The 19,200-nt window shown below is 48.0% G+C and overlaps 2 pseudogenes; one reads left to right on the forward strand and one right to left on the reverse strand.

Annotated features, from left to right (window-relative positions):
- The first annotated feature begins 9,221 nt into the window (after positions 1–9,221).
- Positions 9,222–14,275, forward strand: LOC149357271 (aurora kinase C pseudogene; annotated as a pseudogene).
- Positions 14,276–17,008: 2,733 nt separating this feature from the next.
- Positions 17,009–18,199, reverse strand: LOC149357272 (aurora kinase C pseudogene; annotated as a pseudogene).
- Positions 18,200–19,200: the final 1,001 nt, after the last annotated feature.

Raw genomic sequence — 19,200 nt, forward strand, 5'->3', positions numbered from 1 at the left:
TATAGTGCTCGGCTGCTGACCCGAAAGACGCGGGTTCGATCCCGGCCACAGCGGTTGAATTTCTTTGGAGGAGAAATTCTAGAGGCCCGTGTACTGTGCGATGTCAGTGCACGTTAAAGAACCAGGGGTGGTCGAAATTTCCGGAGCCCTCCACTACGGCGTCTCTCATAGCCTTAGTCGCTTTGGGACGTTAAACCCCATAAACCAAACCAAACCAAACCATCAAAGCAACAGAGGAGTGCGGGGAAGTTCAGTGTGATGTCATGGAAGGTATGATTTCAAATTACTGCTGCCGTCAGCCACGCCCTGCCGTGCCTCGTTGGACGCTGCCAAACAACGTTCGGCGGGCTTTGACTTCTGTGGCGTTGTTTTTTTTCCTTCAAAGCAGGCGTTTATGCGTTGGAAATGTACGGATACTTTCGATGTCGTTATCATGCGTCCCACTTCGCGTTGTGCGCTGCGGAGAAGCTTGAAGGCCATCGCAAATTTAATTGGTCAAATGCTAGACCAAAAGGACTTCACATAGTTTACCTGGAAGTTTCACACATTCGACCCTTTTAAGCTCGTCGATTTCTAAAACCTATGCAGTTGCCCTTTAAGGATCGCCAGCTGGTCGAAATTATTCCGGAGCTCACCCCTACTGCGCGTGTTTCTCTTTTAGAGCGCAGCTCTTTGGCGTCCGTTCCTGGGTTTCGCGTCGTCGTCGGCGTCGGCCTCGTAACCAGCTCCGCCCCCCTTTCATCCCCCCAGCGCTATCGGCGTCAGCGGCATCAGTCAGTCGCTGCTATCTCTTCCCTCCTCCCTTTATCGTGTTGTCCGCTTGCTGCGCGCGCTTCTGCCCCCATCTTTTGCCGCTGGGTGTACACGCCGCCCCCCTCTCCCCTCTTCCTGCGAGTCTCCGGTTGTCAAAGCGCCGGCTCGAACTTAATTCCTTTCTTCGCTCCTCCTCCAATGCAACCCCTGTGCGGTGGCAATCAGAGAGCCAGATCGGTGGCGGCGGATCTGTATATGTGCACCGCCCGAGCCGAAATTGCGAATACGTGTGAAAAATAAAAAAAAAAATTCTGTGATAGCGCATACATGTGTTGCTCGATTTCTTTGCCTCAATCTATCGAAAAGGTGAAACAACTTATTTGCTGCGCTCAAATTTCGCATTAGGAAGTAACGTAATCGTCGGTAATTTTTTTCTTTCACTCCCACCTTCCTCCCTCTCTTACGGCGCGGTTCAGGTGTGCATCAAGAAGTGAGACAGATTGCGCCATTTCCTTTCCTCAAAAACCACCATCACAACATTGTTGGGTCCTCGCGCTAATATTTCGTCTATTTGTGGGAAATGACACAAAGGAAAGGAAGGCATTCTCAATCGGTACTAAAATGACTACAGACACCCAGTTTTATTGCGTGTTTTCTCCTTTCAAATGACGCCATAGATATTAGAATACATGGATCACCATGTGGTATTCGTCTATTGCTACTAAATAATTTAGAAAATAATTTTTTCTCCCATGCTGTTTCGGTTTCATCAACCGAATGATGGCTGTGACGTGAGTTCAACATTAGGTCACGTGAGGCACGGGAAAACTAATACAAACGCTGATACGTTGTTTTGACTCACTGTAGCACTTAAATCAGCCGACTTCCAAGACCTATAATTACAACGAACGACGTATCAGCAGTTATATTGCCGTTTTATGGCACCTCACGCGACCTAATTTCCACTACACGTCACAGCCATCGTTATGTTGGTTTAACCGAAACAGGGTCAAGAAGAGATCATCGGCTATACATAAACGAAAAGCGACGACGCTCTCCGGAAACGACGCAACTAAAGGAATTGGTTTACAGAGCACCACAGGAAAAAACGTTCGTTTGAGAGCTTGGTGGCTTTCATTGACGCGTCATTCAGTGCAGTTGCCGACATGCAGAGGAGGGAGACGTACGCTGCTCGCTCATGCTCAGTGTAGTAAAATGATTATGATAGATAAAACTGGTTTCGCAACTATATGACACCATGTCCTTTGCAAACAAGAGTGTCTGGGAACTAGCGTATTCGTGCACTGACAGAGCGGATAGACGGTGTTGTATAGATTTTAAGCTGGGCGCTATAAATGGGAATGACAGCTCGTAGTGCGCAATGAGCATTACTATGTCATGGCATTGCCACGAACGGTAGTTGGCAAAACTCGTCCCGGCTGGTGTCAGGTGGTATCGCGATAGTTCGGAACGTGCTGTACACAGTGCAATGAAATTGTGTTAATGCATTGCAGTCGCGCATGTTATAGAAGCATTCACTCTCACTGAAATATTAGGGCGACTTAGCACGCAAAGATTCCGTCATGCAGTTATGCCGACAGTCAGCAAGTAGCTAAAAACCCCAGTTGTTAATTAATAATGGTATACACGCATGCGGCCTACTGAAGTAAGCGACAGCGATGACACAGCACTTTGTCATCCGGCGAAGGTGGCCTGTCGAAGCCTTGGAAGTCCTCTGCACGAAAATGCAGGGAGCATACAACGCTCCATTTCGTCTGTAACCAATTATCCGAACGTTGCAGAGCGCCAGTCCACCGTTTTCTGGCTGCAGGGCCATTCAAAAACCTGCCGGGCAATATTGAAAAAAAAAAATACCCATTCGACTCTTTTCTATCAGCGCATGCTTGGACCGCTGGCACTATTGAACAAATATTCACTCACCGGTGGAACGAAACCTCCGAAGAAACGATTTCTGCGCGTCTCCTGCACCCGGGCACACAGCACTTCATAATGCGGCGCACGCCTGAGCACGTTCAGCGTTTCGAGAGATGGTTTGTTTACCCGCGCTGGTCCGCGCATGCGCACGCGCGGCGCTGATAATTATCACAGCACGCCATCACGTGATATGGTCACGAGGGGGGAGGGGGGGGGGGGCTGTCTTCTTTTTACATGCTTTTTACTTTTTATGACTAGGCTTCAAGGTTCTCGCGGACGCTTCTTCAGTTTGTTTTTTTTTTCTCCATGCGTGTGAGGGCCGCGTCTCCCATCGGGCTACGCTCGCGCTCTACAGGGCGCCGGGTGTAATCCCAGACAACCTTACGGCCCTCTTGTAGCTTCTGCTGTTCGAATTCCTTTTCATCGCGCTTTTACCTCAGTGGTAAGGGAAACTCTAGTGTCGTCCTATGATGTTTCACGGGCGACTCTCGCGTCTTTTTCCTTCGACCGAAGTAAAAGCGTGACGAAAAGAAATGCGCACAGCGGTGCGCCTAGGCTCCGCTCTGTTCACGTTTCTTTCCATCGCCCCTGTGCGTGAGATTCGGATTTTCACGTTGCGTTCTTTGCGCTGCTTGCGTACTATCGCGCTCAATATGACTTGCAACCTTAAGCAGCGTGGCCGGAACGCTCACCGGAATCATGGTGAAGCCGACAAGCGACGTGCTTGAAAACAAAACGAAAATAATTTTGCTGTTCCACGACTTAGTCTTCTCCTCTGTGCCGTCTGGTCTTGGCCGTATTGATTTTGTTTCATTCCTTTTGCCTTCACCTGTCATGCCTGATAAAACCGTGGCCCAAATCGCGCTTCAATCACAGTACGGCTGGAGCGGTTTTGACGATTTCTGCCGGCGTTGGAGGAGCAGTGCACATTGCAGTTGCAAAACTCGGTGCTTCAGCTCATATTTACGCCCCGGCCTTAGCATAAAGACGTCGGCCCCAGCATGAAACAACGCCTGCGCAAGGCTACACGCAAAGGCACCTGTGAGAATTAAGCAGCTCAGATTTCGATGAGCAGACGACGCGGGGGATGCGCCTGGCTGCTGGAACAGCAGAATCCTTTCCACTTAGCTTTCAGGCGCGCCGCTTGTCGGCCCCACCATGCTTCCGAAAACCCTGCGGCCACACGCTCGCGGGTTGCAAGCCCTTTCGAGCGCGATAGTACGTAGCGCTGACGCTGAGAACATGGCGGCGCCCTGCCCGCCCGCTTCACAGCGATAATAGCTTCGTCTCTAATCCCTCGATGCGATATCGCCCTTTAAACTGTTATATTCGCCTTCATTTTGCCCATTCTTGCCCTCGCATAAAGTTTCAAGTGACAAATATATTTTGTTTTCGGAGAGAAGGGCGATATTCCAGCTGTTAAGCCTGACAAAGTAGCGTTTTGTGCGAGTATAGCAGTGTTGTCGGTAACGCGTTACAAGGAACGGCGTTACCGGTAACGCGTTACTTTTTTCGGTAACTTAGTAACGTACTCGTTACCTTTTCGGAATTGTAACGCGTAACGTACTTGCGTTAACATTTTCCGGTAACGTGAGGTGTCACGCTACTAGTTACTTTTTATTTCAATTGTCCCCCTTCGCCTCTTTTTCAGAAAAAAAAATGCCGACACTGATGTTGAAAATAAACGAAACCTACGGGTGCTCTCGACGACCCTTGTTGCGGCTCGCATGAATGCCAGAAAACACCTGCCCTTGACGACGCACTCAACTAAAAAAAAAGCACGAACACGCATTCACACACTTGTCTTCACCCCCAAACCACACACACACACAACTCTCTAATCAGTGGACGCTTTCCCAGCCACCAATGGACCATTTGCAGAAATCTGTAAGTTAGTTTCTCGGTAAGCTTGTTTTCCAGCCAAAAGGTCTCGTTCCCAGGCGACACTCTCGCATGCTTTGTGGAAGAAGTTCCCTCTTATGTGTAAACTCAGGAATGTCGTCACTTTACTTCAAGATGGCCCCAAGAGAGCCGTCGAAAGAGTACAATGGTACAGCACAGAAAAGGGGATTGCAGTCGACCGGCTGTAGCACCGAAGTAGAGGAAAAAAGGAAATGGGCCATTGTTAATTTCTGTGCGGGCAGTAGTGAGCTACCTCACACTAAACTTTCTAAAAATTTTCTGGTGAACAACACTGTCGCTCCAACTTTCTCCCGTCATAGTAATACCCGCCCCTCCCCCCCCCCCCTTTCTCCCCTAGCCAGAACAAGGAACAACGCACGCCCCACAGCACTGGGACTAAGGACGGCCTCCCTTCTTTTCCTGCCTAGACTCTGTTGCAAGCAGAGTGCGACCATCCGGAGTTTCCATTCGCTTGAAGAATATGAGCGTGTCGTCAGGGTTTGAGACCTTTTGGTTGGAAAACAAGCCTTGCAGAGAAGACGAGTTATAGGTTACAGTTACAGCGAAGACGCACAGATTAAAATTTATGGCCATGGAGTAACGGCAAAGTAGCGTGCGATACTTTTTTTCGGTATCGGTAACGGTAACGTGTTACCTTTTTCTGTAGGTAACGTAGGGCGGTAACGCGTTCTTTTTTTCTTAGCGTAACGAGTAACGTATTTAGTTACTTTTTTTTTGGTAACGCCTACAACACTGAATTATAGTGCCTAACAATGCGCTGACACCGTTCGACTGGCTTCGTTCTGACTCGTCTTGTACTAGAGTGGCTAAAGCAGCGTCTGTATCTGTTGGTAGGCGTCTCTAGGGAACAACGCGCGGCGTGCGTCGCGTACGTGTAACTATAAAGGTTCCAAACGAGATGCGCGTTGGCTAGGTAGACTTCTCACGTTTGCGGACGTGAAGTCGTGAAACTAAAACCGCCTAATATTCGTGCGCGCATCTGCGTGCGTGTGCTTGGTTTGGTTTATGGGGGTTTAACGTCCCAAAGCGACTCGGGCTATGAGGGACGCCGTAGGGGGGGGGGGGGGGGGGGGGGGCTCCGCAAATTTTGATCACCTGGGGATCTTTAACGGAAACTGACATCGAACAGTACGCGGGCCTCTAGAATTGTGTGTGTGTGTGTGTGTGTGTGTGTGTGTGTGTGTGTGTGTGTGTGCGTGCGCGCGCGTGCGTGCGTGCGTGCGTGTGTGTGTGTGCGCGCGCGCGTGCGTGTCTGCCAGAACTGGAAAGCTTTTTCGTCTGTGATGCTTCAAGTAGTCCCCTACTTTGTACGTTCGCCGTGTTAGCGGCTGTCTTATATCACATCTTTTTTGTACAATTCTACGTTCTACTGGTTCGTATTGTCGAGGTATCGAGGTCCTGCCGTGCTCCCACCGTTGTATTGCCGAAGCGCCGGCGCGGCGACGACGGCAGTGCATTCACCTGCGGTTGCGGTGGCCAGCAATCCTGTCAAGGCGGCAAGCAGCCAAACACTCAATCTTTATCCCACCTTGGAACACAGCTGCACCAGCGAGGGGATCAGCCCCGGTACTCGGCTTCTGACCCGAAAGACGCGGGTTAGACCCCGGCCGAGTCGGTCGAATTTCGATGAAGGCGAAACTCTATAGCGGCAGCAGGCGCTAGCAGTGAAATCGGCAAAGCGGACTTTCTGCGCTGCTATTAGCTTTCGTTAGTTGCTCTACCAGTCTCACCAGGTTCCACAAGTCAATATCTTGTGGGACCCATTAGGCGGCAGCGAGCGCATTTTTTCACCGCCATGCATCGAGTGCGAACGTCGGGCGATAATCGCCGACCTGCACTCATTGTTTTAGTGGCATAAGCTGTGACTCTGATTCCCTGCAGTATCTTGGGGTTACTTTTATCAGGACCGGATTTATGGGTTTTACTGGGAGTCACAAATTCTCTGTGTGGGCCGCCAAACGCAGGGGTGAATGGGTCGGGAGCTCTTGAGTTTTGCTCGGGCACAAGTTTGCAACATATTGGTTGCAAAGCTTGTCTGTGCTTTGCAAGAGATGCACTGTGCGAGCAACAAGCTACAAGCGCTGCACAGACTTTTCGCGACCTTTGCTTTTCGCTCTCAATAGGAGCCTATGCGTGGAGGCAATTCGTGTCTTTCGAGTCTGGAGGAGTTGGCCTTGCTCACTTGTTTGTACAGCAGCTCATTTCACAGTTTTCCTTCATCAAAGCTTCAAGCCAACCCTTTCTGCTATGCTTAGAAGGCGACTCAGTTGTCGTCTGCCTTATCTGTTTGATTCGACTGGTCACGGCCGTGAGGCAGCTCTGTGGAGTTTCCCGTGGGTGGTTGCTGATACCTTTGATTTCCTGACTGTTCGCTACCCGTTGCAATATTTATTCCACCAGTCAAGAAGGCAGATGACAAAAGTGCTAATTGAATCTCAGTTCACTGTGCTCGTATATCGGAAGCCTACCTTGGCTTTATGGATTCCTGTGCATTGAAGCAAGTTCAGCGAATGCAGATTGAGTCAGTTGAAAAAACCTTTTTTTTTTTTCTTAAACACCATACTTCGACTCTACCCGTCAAGTCCTCGCTTCGCGCCAAGGGGACTTTTGTGCCGTGGTCGAGGAACTGCCGCCTGTGCGGCCAACCAGAGACGAACTATCGTTGCTTTGCGTGGTGGCGTTATGGAGTGTTACTCCGGGACATACTTCAGCGGACAATCTAGAGGGACATTGAGATATCGCCTTACACTATAAGGTTCTTGGCTGTCCTGAGAGACTCCGGGATTAAGTGTGATCTGTTAATGCTGATTAGACTTAAGAACCACCTCGTTCATCTACGTCTCTGTTCACTGAACAATGCGCCCTGGTGCGGGGAGTTTATGCGGCGCATGTCCAGCCGCCTGAATGGTTGGTGGTTCTTGACGCAAGTGTATGTCTCCCACAGTTATGATGCGCAGATGGAGTGCAGTGTACGCTGACATGAGAATGTGCGTCTGCATTACGGAATAGTATGTGCGTTCTTAAAGCATTTGCTAGCTCGGCGGGAATGGTTTCCGTTGCAATAAAGAAAAAAAGGGGATGGTTTCCGTTGCAATAACGAAAGAAAAGTGTTGGCGTTGTGTAATGGTTGGCGCGGTGAGTTGGGGAGTTGAAGGTGAGCGGGTCGAATCGTCTGGCGTCGGGGAAATTATGTTTTTTTTTGCTTTTGCTTTACTTCATTTATTTGGGCTCTTACTAGGCACTACTGATTCCAATATTTGCGTTGGTTTTTGCAACGGGCAGTGCCACATCACAGAGTCACGAACTGTCGTAAAAAAAAACATTCACACAAGGACACAGAAAACACACAAGAACCACGCTGGCAAATTTGTTTCAGAAAGCCACTAGGAATGCATCAGGAAAGTCCACCAGAAAGTCATGAGAAAGGCATATTAGCCTAATATCGAAAGTCATTTGAGTTTCTAAAAACAGTCATTAGATGTCTTTTTAAGGGTGTGCCTCCAGAGCAGCTCAAAAAAGTGACCAACACAGTACTCGTCGAGTTCAACGACCGACGTCACGCTGGAATAAAAAATGTGGCAAGCAAATGCATCGCAAGAGGTAGTATGTTTCGTCCGCATGTGAGACTCTATATTGAAAACCGTGTCGGCCGGCCAAAAATCGCGGCACCTCGAAAAAAATTTTTAACCGAAATGAAACATCCGTAATAAACTAATGACGATTTACATGAAATAGAACCGCGAATAAGATTCAACCCTCGGGGCCAGGGGAGCTCAAGCCTTGGAGAGGGCGCGCCTCCTATCCGGAAACACGGGGCAGCAGTTTTGGGAAGTTGCCAGGACTAACCAGCGAACTGTAGAGGAGCAGGGTCCCACCCCCTATGAAGCTTAGTGTTGTGGACGTAGGAAAAAGCAAGTATCGGAGGTTGTGAACTCAGCCGGTGGACACGTGCCCCGGTATCTCAGGGCCCATACGATCCGTGTTGCTGGTGGGGCGATTGTGGGCTCGTCCGAAACTAGTTTTTATTTATTTTTTTCAAGCGCATTTACAGTGACAGATGTCTGCTCCCTTCCGATTACAACACTGATTTCAACAATGTTTCGAAGTATCGAATATAGAGTGTCTAGTATGTGTATCAAAATCAGTTCCTGAAATGTGTCTTGCATGCCTTGCATTGTCAGGCTATTGGATGTCGGTACTGAACATACTTTTTTGAAGTATCGTGTCCATCCGTGCTCAGTGTGGACTTTAATGCCGAATGACGCGGCGCCCTGGTTTCATTTCCCACTCGCGCTTCTGCGGCTGTTCTTTGAGCGCGCGCTCCCGCCGTGTCGTCGTTCGTTGCTTCGTTTCGTTTCGTAACACGGCATGGCCGCTGTCTATGCACGTGACGTACGAGATAAATAAAGAGGCGCACTTACAGCTGTGCTTGTTGCCACGTGTCATCAAAAATGAGTGTTGTGCCTTTTGTCTTTTGTTTTGTGCTGTGCATATACGTAAGCAGGCGGGAAATCCAACGCGCCCTGATTTTTTAAATCTCGCTCCGGTCATCCACGAAAATGGCCGTCCGAGATTCTGGCATTCTACTCTAAACAGGTTATGCCCTCGCGATGCACGCCAACGTGTTCAGGCAGCCCTTCATGTTCCCGCCGCTCCTATCAGTGGTCGCAGTGTGCCGGGAACAGCAGGCGGAGCAGGCGACACGTGATCGCCGGCATGGAATGCATAAGCTTGTCTAACAATCGTAGCCGCGGGAACCCCGCACTTGACGTCACTCGCATCGCACTCTAGGCGGCGCTGTTTGTAGGGGGACTCATGTTCCTGTGTTCACAGTCCTGTCTTATGACTGTGCCATCTAATGATGGTGACCGACGGGAAACGCAATGCTGCTGCTTACAAAGCAACATTGGCTAAATAACATCATTTTACGTCAAACATCATCAGGCCTGATGCCCTTTGAGCTGTAAATCCATTTTTATTGGTGAGTGGTGAATGCATGAATTTGACCATTTGATTTGGCTATTGGCTGCAGGCTAATTTCACGGGAGGAGCTTATCAGCAACTCTTTGTCCATTGCTTCTTATAGTAAATACCATGAATACACTTGATGCTGCTCCAATTTTTGCTGCACCTGTGTTGATGTATCGCAAGAAGGCTGGAATTGTGATATTGTGTGCTTGTTACAACCAGAACACCACAATTACCCAAGAAATATAATGATGAAATATTAATTTATTTGTTATGTGTATTGCAAGAAAGTGTGGTAATTATGCATCATGAAGTCCACACAGTAGAAGTAAAGTTACCAGTGATTCAATTCTTAGTAGGTAAGAGATCAGGCCGATTGTGTTTAGATGTTGTATTTGATCTGCCCACCCACTCATTGCCACCCTCGATCCGCCTTCCTACCCCTCTGCATCCTCCAAAAGCTCCACCCGCCACTCATATAACCGCCTCCGCTCATTTTCACTCTGCAGAAGAATTCTCTCCTGTGTGTAGAGCCTCGGCCTAGAGTAAGCATTGATAAGAGTAAAAGCATCAAAGTAACCATAGAGGAAAAATCCAGCAGCTTTCTAATTGTCGCATCATATGACGGGTCGTGCCGCATTTTTTCCTTTTTTTTCCCGTGTTGGTCACAGTGACAAAAAAGCTCTGCAAACATTTAAATAATTTTACAGAAAGTACACGTAAATCCAACCACAGGCTGGCTGTGGCTTCCAAACAAAAGGCCTCCGTAAGTCCCGTATTAATCGCAACCACCACTATTACACCAAAAGCAAAAAAAACAAAAAATAAAAAAACAAGAAAAAACTTTTGGCTTCCACATGTGCGATGTGTCCAGTTCCTTGTTTCCGTAAGCATTTCTGCTCACTAGCGCTTTTAGGCTCTCGATTCTGATAGAATTGGCACCTGTCTTGACAGGTGTAGCATGAGAGGGCCCTCACGCAGCTGTCCCCGAGTGATGGTTCATTCGTTGTACATTCTCACTTTTTCAAGGTGCTTTGCAGTGTAAATGCGTACCTAAAGGGAAACGGCCCAAACGACATAGCAGTTCTTGGTAATCATTGCCGTGCTTGTTTCATTTCCTTCCCTTATGAAGTGAACTATGAGCAAATAAAGCCTGCACTTGAATTTAAACAACTTCTTTAAACACGTAACCTTAGGAGCCGGTGGCGGCAATAGCAAAAGACGTCTATATTGGTTAAACAGTTTGATTTATTAAGAAACAACATTTTTTTGGGCCCCTAAATTCAAACGCGTGATTTCAAAAAGAAAACTCTGTGATCGCAGTTTGCAAGCGTGCGGAGAGTATGCGCCAGCCTCAGAAATCAGTGTTTAATTTTTTGTTCCATAATCTATAATGTTCTATTTTTCGTGAGAAAGGCCCTTGACGACGATACCACTGGTAAACGTTGAAGAAGGTACCTTAATTTCTGGACTACAGTGCGCGGACTATACATGTTTAAAATGTTAAATTTTGCGTCACCGGGGCGGACTATGGTCTAGAAATTACGGTACTTTGTGCTCGCCCACCGTGCTGAATTAGAGAAGCTTCACCATTTCTTTTTTAGTTCATCATATCATCTTTTTGAATAAAATCTCCGCTATTAAATAACCTTTGCAAACAACGTTCGCCAATCGTGTGCATGCTTCACTCCACGGAAAGGGATGGGACTGACCACCCTCCGTCAAACTTGCTCCTTGCTCTCGGCGTTCACCAGAAATCGTAGCCAGACGCATTTTGTCACTTCCTCATTTTACGCGACTCCTTTGAAATGATCCAAGCGTTCTCCAGCGAGCGGTGCAGTTTAAACAGAATTCGTCAAAAGTTTCCACGTACCACGGGCGACAGGTAAGCCACAACCCAGCAGATAGCGTGCCACGCGCTATAATCGCCAGGTGTGGATGACGTCACAAGGTCACGTGACCTCTCTCGACCAGTCGGAGAATATCGTGACAGAGAAGCCGTAACTTCTTTGCGAGATGAGAACCAGAATGCTGTCGATTAAGATTTGTTTTATTGTTTTGTTTTATTGGGGGTTTAACGTCCCGAAGAAACTCAGGCTATGAGGGACACCGTAGTGAAAGGCTCCGGAAATTTCGATCACCTGGGATTCGCAGCACAATGCACGGGTCTCTGGAATTTCGCCAGCACCGAAATTCAAACGCCGGGGCAGGGATCGAATCCGCGGGTTTCGGGTTAGCAGCTGAGCGCCATTACCACTGAGCAACTGCGGTGGCCTGAAGGGGAAACCCCAGCGGCTAAGGCAATCGGCCCAATGCTGGAAATATATTGGCAAAGGCCGGTCCTACAAAAGAACAGAGTGAAACCATCCATTTGCAATATTGGGCCGATTACGTTGCATTTGGGAATGTACTTCTCACTTGGGAATGCACTTGGGAATAATGTAATGCTGCACAGCACAGGGAACTCCAGACGGGTGTGTAGGACCGGAAAGGGAAGGTCCGACACCTGCGGTTCTAGCACGCCTAGAAGGAGGTTCATGTACGTGCACTACGTATGGACTATTCTCAGTCTTCAGAGTTTCCTGTCCATTCTGAGTCAGGCTAACAGGGCTTCCGCTTGTGCATGTGCATCACGAGTTTCCAGTGTCTGTCCGTCCAGGTTCTCAAATGAAACATGTTCAATATCTACCGTGTCTGAAAGAGCAGCTGATGCTGCATCGCGAAGAGCTATGCCGTCACCTACTATGTTCCGATGATGAGAAGCCCTGCAGAGTGTTATTCAGCCCCTGCGGATAGGTATAGCCAATTCAGTTGATTTAACTTGATTACATAAGTCGAGGCAACGCCGGAAGGCATGAAACAATCACTTCGCGTTTCGTTTATTGCATTCCGTTGTGTCTGAATATCCTTTCGTTTTCATGTTTATTTGAGTATTGCAACTTGGTATGGTGCACGGTGGTGCGCAGGCGAGTCGTGCCGAGAAGGGGAAGAATCTCATCAAAGGCAGATCACTTGAGCAGCATGTCGAGCTCCCTGATGATTGTACACGGACATCCATTAAGGGCCACGAAGGTAGAAAGGAAGGCAGATGCGGTGGCGGAGGCAGCAATACCGTGGAGTGGTGTAGCTTCTGGCCTGCGGATGTACCTACGCAGGTAATTAAGTAACAGTGGCCTCGCACGGCGCAAGTGGTGCGAGTAGATAGAGGCGGACCATATCAAGGCGTGCGCCGGTTGGAAGAAAATAAGTTGTTTTTGCATTCTGATCTCGAAACGACCCTTTCGCTTTACTTTTCTTTCAAATTTATTTAGTGATGCTTATTTTTAAATATTTTGTTTTACCCTCACCTTTTTGATTCCTCAAATTTCATTCTAATCCCCTCAAAATCTCTCAAAATTCATGGTTCACTTCCCGAGATTCTTCCATTTTTATTTATGAGCTGCTTGAGACAAATCTGAATGAAATTTTATCCTGTTTGGGACTGCGTTAAACCTCGGCCAATCCCCCACCATGGGTATGTGGCACCGCTTCAGGGGCAACAACAACCCGAAGACCGAACCTTTCTTCCACGCGGCTCGTGACGCTTCCTCTTCCTCGCGCGCTCACAACGTCCAGAGGTGGCGCTGGTACAGAACATTCTGGGCCGCTGCTGAACTGCTCTTTTCAGGACGAAGAGACGACCGGCAAGCGCACCCTGACTCACCTCGAGGATCCACGCATCTTGCACCGGCTGCTGGCGGGAGCCCGGGGCATGCAGGTGCCCATCTCAGTGCTGGTGGCAGTGTGGCACGACGTGGCGGACCTGGTGTTCGGCCACCTGCTGCTGCTGTTCCTCATGCTGCGGTCCGGGGTGCTCCCAGACCACGGGGTGAGCGACGGCTGCCTGGCCTACCCGTGCATCGCCCTCCACAACTTCGAGTTTGGGACACCCTTAGGCAAAGGAAAGTTTGGAAACGTATACCTGGTGCAAGAGGAGAAAAGTAAATACGTCATTGCATTGAAGATTACTTTCAAGTCCCAGCTGAAGAGCAAGAATGGTGAGCACCAGCTTCGAAGAGAGATCGAATTTCGGTCACATGTCAGTCATCCTCATATCCTGAGGCTATATTGTTACTTCCACGATGAGACTAGGGTTTACCTTAATCTAGATTGCGCACCCAAGGGAGATCTACACAAGGAGCTCACCAAAGGAAAAATGTTTGACAGCAAAAAATTCGCGACTTATATCCACCAAGTTTGGAAGGCACTCCAGTCCTTCCACATCGAGAAAGTCATGCACCGTGACATAAAACCAGAGAATATCCTGGTAGGTTACAGCGGTGTGCTCAAGTCAGCAGACTTTGGCTGGTCCGTCCATGCTCCTTCTTCAAGGCGTGAAACCCTGTGCGGTACCATGGATTCCTTGCCACCTGAAATGCTTGAGAACAGCGTCTACGACGAGAGAGTGGGTCTCTGGGCTCTAGGTGTTGTGATCTATGGGTTCCTAGTCGGAAAGCCTCCTTTTGAATCGATCTCCGCCAAAACTACCTATGACAGGATCCGACGTCTGGACCTCCAGTTCCCTGCTCATGTCTCCAATGAAGCCAAGGATCTCATTTCTAGGCTGCTGCGGAACGAGCCTAAAGAAAGGGCAAGCCTAGAGGAAGTGATGTCATACTCATGGATCACTAAGAATGTTGAGTGTAGTGCCTTATAGATTAACCTTTCTAGTGGACTTGTACATGAGTGCTTGCCCAGAAGACTCCTATATGATGCATGCACCTGGGGAGAAGGCATCTGGCGACATGGAGGCAAAGCATTTAAAAGGAACATTCTAAGACAAAAAGGAGGATGCTTTGAAGACGAATCTGTATCAGACAAAGTGACTTTTAGCTTCGTTCCAATTGTGGACACTCGTCGACGATACATATCGAAAGCAATGTTTTTAATATACATTTCGAATTGATACATTTGTAATTTTAAACAAAATCTGTATTCAGTTATTCACTAAAATTCCAGCACGATTTATGCAACCCTGCTTTGGGAGCGTGCACTGGTATATACTTCGATATTTAAAATGATCGAAATGGCCAAAACACGTGGAGACCTTCTTTACCTCATTCTTAATGAACAAAGTGCGGTAGCATAGAGGTTGCCTGCTATGCTCTATATAATAAGTGTCTAATATGTGATTGCATTTTCCCAGCGAAACCCCAAACATATCGCATGCATGCGTGCGTTGCATTGGATTATCATATGTGATTATACTAATCCAACCACTCAAATGTAGCTTAATTCACTGACTAAACTGATTTAAACGGCAAGTACAAAGTTTTTCTAACTCATCAATTTTTTTAAAACTCTTATGGCACTTTCTGCGCAGTTTTTGGTTATTTGTGCCGAATTTGTTATTTGTAAAAACAACTTGTAAGCACTACATAACTCCTGATCACAAAACAAAACTTGAGCAATTGATGCAGTGTATTTGTGAGGCAACTGCGTGCGTCAGATTGTAGCTTCGGCAACTGTGCCTCGCTGGAATGTGGCAGGCTCGGTGGGTTTCGCCGTTTTAGACATCGGCTTCAGGACTACAATGGTGCCGAACATAGCGGTAGTGCGACAAACTTTCCCATGTTTGTTTCATCCCATTTTCCACGGCCGATGAGTGAGCTGTGGAGAATTCGCCCTCGGACGGGAAGTAGGCCGCCTCAGGCGTACATCTGGGGCATCAATTTCTTTAGGCCTGGCACTGAATGTCATCCCAGCGTGTGCCAAAGAAGCTGTGCTCAGGGTTAGACGTTCCTCCATTTTTATTTGAAGGAAAGATGACCGCTAGAAACAACGATAAGTGCTTCTCTTGGCGCCGGTAACACTGTCCTCGTTCGTTGCGCCAGCTTTCCTTACGAAGTTGTTTGCGTTCGTGTGCCGCTGATGTCTGCCTGCTGTACTTGCGATAAGAGGTTGCGCCAGAAAGGTAATCTTACATTATTTTGTTATCAGTGCTTGTCACTCCGCCGTAGCATTTTGTGACGCTTTTTGCGTCCCATCGAATCATGACGAGAAGCCCTCAGTGTTGGTGTTTTTGTGAACGTACAGGCGTGTTGCAGTGATCGCACTAGACGCAAATACATTTTACAAGAGAGGAGCGATGCGGTTGATGCTCAGCTTAGGAGAGGCAGGGACATGGCTGCATGGTATTAGTGGAGATGTTTTTCGTTGTACTTCAAATGTCGCCTGCATATCTGACTTTTGTCTTTAACAAACTTTTCCTACGAGTAAACAGCCAAACAGCGATAAGATGTGGGTGAAAAGCTGTTTACCAACTTGTGCTTGAAATTAGACTAAATTTGATGCACGTATGTAGCAAATTCAGTACAGCTTCTTTGGCACACGCTGGGATGACATTCAGTGCCACGCCTAAAGAAATTGATGCCCCAAATGTACGCCTGAGGCGGCCTACTTCCCGTCCGAGGGCGAATTCTCCACAGCTCACTCACCGGCCGTGGAAAATGGGATGAAACAAACATGGGAAAGCTTGTCGCACTACCGCTATGTTCGGCACCATTGTAGTCCTGAAGCCGATGTCTAAAACGGCGAAACCCAGCTGTCACTGAGCCTGCCACATTCTAGCGAGGCACAGTTGCCGAAGCTACAATCTGACGCATGCAGTTCCCCCACAAATACACTGCATCAATTGCTCAAGTTTTCTTTGCTGATTAGGAGTCATGTAGTGCTTACAAGTTGTTTTTACAAATAACAAATTCGGCACAAAGGACCAAAAACTGCGGAGAAAGTGCCATAAGAGTTTTAAAAAAATCCACAGGAGATAGAAAAACTTTGTACTTGCCGTTTAAATCAGTTTAGTCAGTGAATTAAGCTATATTTGAGTGGCTGGTTTAGTATAATTCAATATGATAATCCAATGCAACGCACGCATGCAAGCGATACGTTTGGAGTTTTCGCTGGAAAAATGGGATAACATTAGACACTTATTGTACAGAGCATAGCAGGCAACCTCTATGCTACCGCACTTTGTTCATTAAGAATGAGGTAAAGAAGGTCTCGACGTGTTTTGGCCATTTCGATCATTTTAAATATCGAAGTATATACCAGTGCACGCTCCCAAAGCAGGGTTGCATAAATCGTGCTGGAATTTTAGTGAATAACTGAATACAGATTTTGTTTAAAATTACAAATGTATCAATTACAAACCTATATTACAAACATTCCTTTCGATATGCATCGTCGACGAGTGTCCACGATTGGAACGAAGCTAAAAGTCACTTTGTCTGATACAGATTCGTCTTCAAAGCATCCTCCTTTTTGGTCTTAGAATGTTCCTTTTAAATGCTTTGCCTCCTCGTCGCCACATGCCTTCTCCCCAGGCGCATGCAGCATATAGGAGTCTTCTGGGCAAGCACTCATGTACAAGTCCAGTAGAAAGGTTCATCTATGAGGCACTACACTCAATATTCTTTGTGATCCATGGGTATGACATCACTTCCTCTAGGCTTGCCCTTTCCTTAGGCTCGTTCCGCTGCAGCCTAGAAATGAGATCCTTGGCTTCATTGGAGACATGAGCAGGGAACTGGAGGTCCAGACTTCGGATTCTGTCATAGGTAGTTTTTGCGGAGCACGACTCAGAAGGAGGGTTTCCGACTAGGAACCCATAGATCACAACACCTAGAGCCCAGAGATCCACTTTCTCGTCGTAGTCGCTGTTCTCAACCATTTCTGGTGGCAAGGAATCCATAGTACCGCACAGGGTTTCACGCCTTGAAGACGGAGCATGGATGGACCAGCCAAAGTCTGCTGTCTTGAGCACACCGTTGTAACCTACCAGGATATTCTCTGGTTTTATGCCACGGTGAATGACTTTCTTGGTGTGGAAGGACTGGAGCGCCTTCCAAACATGGTGGATATCAGTCGCGAATTTTTTGCTGTGAAACATTTTTCCTTGGGTGACCTCTTTGTATCGATCTCCTTTGGGTGCGCAATCTAGAATAAGGTAAACCCTAGTCTCATCGTGGAAGTAACAATATAGCCTCAGGATATGAGGATGACTGATATGTCACCGAATTTCGATCTTTCTTCGAAGCTGGTGATCACCATTCTTGCTCTTCAACTGGGACTTGAACGTAATCTTCAATGCAATGACGTATTTACTTTTCTCCTCTTGCACCAGGTATACGTTTCCAAACTTTCCTTTGCCTAAGGGTGTCCCAAACTCGAAGTTGTGGAGGGCGGTGTACGGGTAGGCCAGGCAGCCGTCGCTCATCCGGTGGTCTGGGAGCACCCCGGGCCGCAGCATGAGGAACAGCACCAGCAGGTGGCCGAACACCAGGCCCGCCACGTCGTGCCACACTGCCCCAAGCCGTGAGATGAGCATCTGTATGCCCCGGGCTGCCGCCGCAGCCGGTGCAAGATGCGGCGCTCCTCGAAGTGAGTCAGGATGCGCTTGCCGGTCGTCTCCTCGTCCTGACCAGAGCAGTGAAGGAGCGGCCCAGAATTTTCTGTAGGATCGCCACCTCCGGACGATGGGAGCGCGCGATGAAGAGGAAGCGTCCCGAGCCGCGTGGAAGAAAGGCTCGGTCTTCGGGTTGTTGTTGTTGTTGCCCCTGAAGCGGTGGCACATACCCATGGTGGGGGATTGGCCGAGGTTTAATGCAGGCCCAAACAGGATAAAATATCATTCAGGTTTGTCTCAAGCGGCTCATAAATAAAAATGGAAGAATCTCGGGAAGTGAACAACGAATTTTGAGAGATTTTGAGGGGATTGGAATGAAAATTGAGGAATCAAAAATGTGAGGGTAAATAAATTTGAGAGAAAAGTAAAGCTAAAGGGTCGTTTCGAGATCAGAATGAAATAACAACTTCTTTTCTTCCAACCGGCGCACGCCTTGATATGGTCCGCCTCTATCTACTCGCACCACCTGCGCCTTGCGAGGCCACTGTTACTTACTTACCGGCGTAGGTACATCCGCAAGCCAGAAGCTACACCACTCCACGGTATTGCTGCCTCCGCCGCCGCATCTGCCTTCCTTTCTACCTTCGTGGCCCTTAATGGATGTCCGTGTACAATCATCAGGGAGCTCGACATGCTGCTCAAGTGATCTGCCTTTGATGAGATTCTTCCCCTTCTCGGCACGACTCGCCTGCGCACCACCGTGTACCATACCAAGTTGCAACACTCAAGTAAACATGAAAACGAAAGGATATTCAGACACAACGGAATGCAATAAACAAAACGCGAAGTGATTGTTTCATGCCTTCCGGCGTTGCTTCGGCTTATGTAATCTAATTAAATCAACTGAATTGGCTATACCTATTCGCAGGGGCTGAATAACACTCTGCAGGGCTTCTCATCATCGCAACATAGTAGGTGACGGCATAGCTCTTCGCGATGCAGCATCAGCTGCTCTTTCAGACACGGTAGATATTGAACATGTTTCATTTGAGAACCTGAACGGAGAGATACAGGAAACTTTGGACGCACATGCACAAGCGGGAGCCCTGTTAGCCTGACTCAGAATGGACAGGAAACTCTGAAGACTGAGAATAGGCCATACGTATTGCACTTACAGTCGCGGGTAAAAAAGATTAGCACACGTGACGGAACACCAGAGGGCCGGAATGATAACG

Source organism: Amblyomma mixtum, chromosome 3 (genome assembly GCF_055824585.1).
Source record: "Amblyomma mixtum isolate Tamu chromosome 3, ASM5582458v1, whole genome shotgun sequence".
NCBI classification, from domain to species: domain Eukaryota; kingdom Metazoa; phylum Arthropoda; class Arachnida; order Ixodida; family Ixodidae; genus Amblyomma; species Amblyomma mixtum.